This window comes from Symphodus melops, assembly GCF_947650265.1.
Source record: "Symphodus melops genome assembly, chromosome: 10".
In the NCBI taxonomy this organism is placed as follows: Eukaryota; Metazoa; Chordata; class Actinopteri; order Labriformes; family Labridae; genus Symphodus; species Symphodus melops.
The window spans coordinates 10416341-10422872 of NC_136700.1; positions in this window are offsets into that span (position 1 = coordinate 10416341).

Sequence of the window (6532 nt, forward strand, 5' to 3'; positions counted from 1 at the left end):
TTTTTCAAGTTTTTGACAAAAATATTTATATTCCCTGTTTTTTTGTTTTGTTACTAACATTGTGTATTTGATGTTCTGTATCGGAAACGCCACAATTTCCCAGCTTGGGATCAATAAATTACATCTATCTATCTATGTTGGTATTTATTTTTTTCCCTTCAATTTTTTGATGAAAAAAAAATTCTACTTTTCATAGGGGTGTTACGTGTTGAGAGACCTTAGCCCAAAGTCAAAGGCATTTATTATATCTTTCCTCTCCTCATGCAGTAGATGAACAGGGCAGGTCAGTGGTGGCTGTTTACCAAACATCTCTTCCTTCCTTTGATCTACTGAGGTGTGGGGCTCTAGTCCATCTTGGAGCACAGGAGGCTGTCTGATCTGGGGGACTGCAGTAGCCACTTAGCTTTCTTGATCACACACACAGTTATTATGCAGCCCCACGGCTATGCGCGCTGCACTGCTGCCTAAAGACACTTCAAAAAGGGGAAACAAGACATAACACATCTGGGTCAGAATGCACAAAGAGGATGAGGACAGGAGGCTCTCAATTTAAACTGTACAGACATGTCGTCATGTCCAGAGGCATGAAGACATTCTAATGTTGTCAGTCCACTTACATTTTCTCTAAATACAACTCTTAGAATAAGAAAAACTGCTCTTCATATATTATCTTTTATATCACATTCCTGTTCAGTTTTCAGCCTCAGCGGTCACAATCACTAATGCTGTGAACACACATTTATCCTTACACTGATTTGAAACTGCACTGTTTCCAAGGTTTCATTTCTCTGCACTGTTTCCAACTGTGCCATTTTGCTGATCGTTTTCTTTTACCGTTTGTCTCTTACTATGCAAGGTACTGTGCCCGTCCTCTTTTATAGCACATCCAGCATTCTTCAAATCACTACACTGCTTTAGAAAGTTATAAGCATTCAAAACAAGGCCCAGCATACACTATTGGGAGGCAATTTCCATAGTAAATGAGAAAGAAAATGTCACTTACAAGATGAACATTAATCTCATGTCATTGCATTTTAATAGCCCCCTTACTCAAGGGAGATCTGGATAGGGATCGACCTAATCACTCAGCACCCTGGTGTGATCACTTGCTTTGTCGCAGCAGATATAAAACCTGCATTATCATCTCTAACTGTGGAGATGAGACTTCTGCTAAAGGTGATGAGTTAATGTATTATTAACCGTTTTTCTGTGCAATTACTGTCATACATCTATCTTTCTAGTGAAATTGACATCGCCCAGTCTTCGGCCAGAGGACACTCTCAAGCTGAACTTGTTATAGTGGTCAAGGACGAGGTCTGTCACCTTCTGGCTTGGGGCATAGGCGGATGGCGTGGGCTTGGGTGCCTTGGGTTCACTATGAAGGTGTTCATCGTTTTCAGCTGACGGTCCCATATCCCCCTTGCCTGTCACGTCCGTGACCTGATTTATATCCTAATCGAACTGCTGCCACTCAGTTAACTTCGAGGAATGGGGCCACTGGATCCTCGGACGGGCCGAAGATGCACAACCAGTTGTTATGATTGGAGCTTGCTGGCTTTGGAGGCTCTGTGGGTTGTTGGGAGGTGCTGCTGACCTCGGGTGTAATCGGCACTAGGAGGCTCTGGACACTGCAGGGTTGCCTCCAGGCCTGACTCCTCCTGCTTCTGACCAGAAGTGACGACTGTGTGTTGCGTTGTCATTGCCGCTGCCGAACCTTTCATTCTGCCTTGGTGGTGTTTTAAACCTCTTTGATTCTTGCAGGTGCTCCCAGTAGTAACAAATCATTTATATTTTTCTTTGGGATTTGCTTTTAGTTTTGTACAATATATGTTCTAATCAGATGCAATTGCAACTTTATATCACCCAGGTAACTGATAATATGAAGGGTTTTTAATTAGGAGGAATTGAGGAATTATCCAAGAGTAATTCATCAAAAGTGCAATGAAAAAAAGGCTTCCTTCGTAATCAGATGTAAAATGCGGCCCTGTAGTCAAACCTCAAGCTGATATATTTTCAATAAACAATGTTCAGTTCTAATAGTTTTCTTTGCATGTTTTTCATGATGTTATCAAAATAGAGATGTGTAATGGATTTTTGGGGATGATATCGACAGTAGGGAGAGACAACAAATCTGATACCAATATCTTTCTGAAATCTATCTTCGATCTGCCCTAGGCACCCCTGAAAAGACAGATAAAGATATAGAAATATGTTACATTGGTCCAGCAAATCAAGTAATCAAAAATATATAATAAAGACAAGACGGTCACTCAACTGCAAAGTAACTGAATGTATGTGCATCACTGTTTGATACTAAAATAAAATTTTACAATTTTAATGGTTGTAAAACTTGTAATACTAGTGCACTCTAGTTTAATACTGGCGCAAATCTGTAATAAAACAGTCATATGATTTGTTAACATCGGCAGATATTATCGGTTGACCAATCAACTGGTCGGCCTCTAATAGAGAAAAGAAAAAAGAAAAGCTGCTTAATTTAGAGAAACTTGTCAAAGCTAAGAGTGAGTTCAGTTTAGTTGCAATTTCCCATTCCTAAGTGATTCTGTCTGTTAGATGTTTGCAAATGTCTATATCCCTACATGTGCTTACTGCCAAATGTGTAAAAAAAAGAAAAAAGAAATGTTAAAGCTTACCTGACGCATAGTCCTCATCTGTACCACCTCAGACTGGTTATAATTTATCCCTGTACTGTATGTTTGTTCGTTTATACATACTGCATGTGTACAGGTGCTTGTTAATATATTCTTGATGACATAAATCCATTAACTCTTGGACTGAATAGATTTTTCATTTGACTATCTTTCTCACATGCCTCTATAAAGAAAGCTGAACCAAAATAGTGTCTCCAAAGCTGCATTATGGTGATTTACTTCTAAACTAGTTTTTTACTATTATGAGCATGAGACCGTACATGACATATGCAGATTGATATTTCACTGTGAAATCAATGTCTTATGGAAAGGGCGGCAGAGCGGTATGGATTTTTCTGTTTTTGCTTTGGCATGGCCATCAATCCCTTAAGGTAATCTGGGAGAGAGGACAGCCTGGGGAGAGCGAGACAGCTGCAAAGAGTTGCTGCAGCAGAGGCCACACGGTAGGATTTGATTTATTGGTCTTTTATATCAAAGTATAACAACCCCTCTCCTTTGATATATTTTTTAGAAGGAAATATCATTTCCATGACTGCAACTACAAGTAGAAAATCATAGCTGGAAGATTGTCGCGGTCTGTGGAGGGGCTGGCTGCTAATTGGTTTTGTTGTAGATTGTTGAGTTGAACCGTAGTCCTTAAATGCCAAACAAAAAAGAGTTAACTTTAAAAAGTGCCAGCTAACTTTAAAAAAAAAAAAAAACCTTTCAACCGCCTAATGCTGAATGAATCTCATCCACCTTGGGTCACGCAGTAGGGCACAACTACAGAGGAAAAGTATTTTGGACAACAATTAATTTCTGAGTGAATATTTTTACATTATAATTACATTATTTTACGTTTCTATATAACAGTGAAAAACAGATTGAGTGGGAGGATATAAATAGGAGGATCGTAGGAAGGCTAGCAGCAACAGAGTGATGATGCCTCCGCTGCGGCTCTTTGTCTGGAGTTTTGAAGGGATATAACTTCATAACAGCTGAAGCCATGGACTAGATTAGACCCAGGTGCAGATAGATACATATTGGTGCAACATACAGGAGAGATGAGAAGCAGCAGAGAGCTGCCCAGACCGGCTGCAGGGGACCGATAAGGTTTTTCAAAGTCATGAGCTGCCATCACACTGTCTGATATTGATACTAACCCCATCTTCCTTTATCAACCCTTAAGTGGCAAAAGGCACATTTGGTAAAAAGTTGTGTCAAGAGACATCACAAATATAAACCTGTGTTGGAACTAATCCTCACTATTTTCTGGAACAACCCACAAAAAAAAGTTAATGGAAATCAAATAGGATTTTCATGCAGGCAAACACATTTTTATTCAAAACAAAGCCCTAATCCTTCTGTTGTTTACCACTCCAGCTGCAGGAATATTTTCAATTAACATTTCCACTGGGAATCTTTGATACCAAACAATGCGGAATAAAACTCCCCAGGCTAAAAATGGTCATGACAGGCACAGAAAAGTTTCATAGAAAGACAAACAAAGAGAGATCATTGAAAGGTAAGAAAAGTAGATGGCAGAAAGTGAGGAAAAGTAAAAATGAAAGCCTTAACATGGAAAAAAACTGGGTAAGACTAGGAACTATATGGTGTGTTTTCATATTTAGCCACGCTACTATAAGCACTATTTCTGGAAGATAGAGTAGAATGAGGGGATTTCATGGGTCATGTCCTTCTGTTACTGTGGCAAAATGACAGTTGTGAACACACCACAGATTCATGTGAATGCCATGATGCAGACTGTAAAGACTGTAGTCATTACAGTGATGTGGTTGTGTGAAAGAAATATATATTTACAGGGCCTTGAGAGACTTTCCGATAATATGATAGCAGTTTGGACTTTTGGTTGTTGTCAATAATATTGTAGGCATAACCTAGTAGAAGGGCCCTCACTGATCTCTCTGGTGTAAAAACCAGCACAGATTTGGGTGCATTTGATAAATGCTCCTATATATTCACCTGAAATGTAGGATTAAAGGGCGCCAGAAGACGTCTGCAAGGAAATCTCAACAGCATTGGTGTGGACAACCAAACTCCAATTGACTTTTTGATAATTAAAGTAAACATCCAATATATTTAACGTACATAATCTAGGCTATAATTTGATCAACATTTTTTCACTGTCTGTGAAACCTTGTCAGACTATGATCGTGAGTGTTACGGCTCTTAAAAGAAGCATCCCTAGGACCGGAGGAGGCCAGCCAGACCCCAGCGAGACATGATACCAGACTGAAGAGCAGGCCCCAGTTGAAATCTGACCCAAGTCTGCCTCAAGTGCCACCCTGAATTTTTAAAAAAAAAAGACTTTTTAAAACTGTGATAAATTGTGACTAACAATGACTTTTTTCCCCCTCCAATTAAACAAGTGGGATTAGAAGTGGACATCCAAATCATCTCATGATCTTTTTTAAACAAAAAGACAAAAAGTGTTCATAAAATCAAATCCTTTCTGGTGATTAGTACATGGGAAATGATTCAGATCATGTCCTGTTGTTTTGATTGTTCTGAATGTTATGATGTATGTTAATGTCTCAATTGTAAAAGTATCACAAATAGCACTTTAAGGATGTCAAAGTATGAGTACTTCAACACTGTTTTGACTAATGAATAACTGTAAAAAAAAAAAAAAAAATTACAACTGTTTTAGTAATTATTCTGGTATGTGTATGTTTAGCTGAATGTGGTTCTTTTTATTCAAGAAAATACAAGGTGCAATGACAAAAAAGGCACTTTATTCTATTAATTATGTTTGAGGACAATTAAGGCGAATTAGGCTCTGTATCAGTTTGCATATAAAATCGGGAAAGTCATTAATTAGCATTAAAAATCTATTAACATTAATTAAAAGTAATTGTTAATTAATCAAAAGCGTCTGTGCTCGAGTGAAGGGGGGTGGGCTGCTGACAGTTTTGTCCTTATGAACAAATACAAACACCCAGAAATGCACACAGCCCTGCTGGCTATAGAAGTACAAGCCAAAGGCTGTCAACAAAATAAACAGAAAATATTCTGAATACAGTTTTGCTCCTGCTGTCCTGTCCATGTGTATGAAATATACATAAAATTAAATTCTCCTTGTGCTTTCATTATTCAACAAAGTGCTCAAATTTAAATTTTCCAGAAACAAATGAATACAAAGGCTTTCACAATCTGTAAGTGCAAATATCATCATCCTCCATACAGTGAAAGCATGGGACAGGATATATACATTCATATAAGCTGATGTGATGTAATGATGTGTTTGTTACATTAAGGCATTTGAGGCTGAATTATAATTATAAGCAGGTATGTTTATATGTGTACTATATCCTTTTCTGTACCAGTACTATTCGTCAGATGGTGGGTGAACAAACAGACAAAGAAAGTCTGACTTTTGTCTTCAAAAAAGGCATTGTGTCGTTTTTGTAATACTAGGGGAACATATGTTTACATTTCTTACAAATGGGATGATTGATGAAACTGTATTTTATTACCTGCTTGGATCTCAACAAAAAAGTATAAAACTTTAAACGACTTTTTGTTTTGCAGGTATCCATTTCGTTACCCACACTTCCTGTGAATTAATTTAACCCTTGTGTCATGTTCATATTGTTGTTACTCAGCCAGTGTTTGTGGGTCTGATGGACCCGTTGCATTTTGTGGCTTTTAATGCGAGGTAAAAAAAAATGTTGCATGTGATGCTGTGTCCACTGAGTCCCTGAGACATGTCGAGGACAACTCTCATTCCTTGGTTTTTCTCGGGGGCTCCTCCATCAGGTTTCCCTGTGTAGACTTGTAAGTTCCAAGCATATGAGGAAGTGGCATCACAGGCAGCCCCAGATCTTGTATACCACACTTTGCAGGTTTGCAGGTCTGCT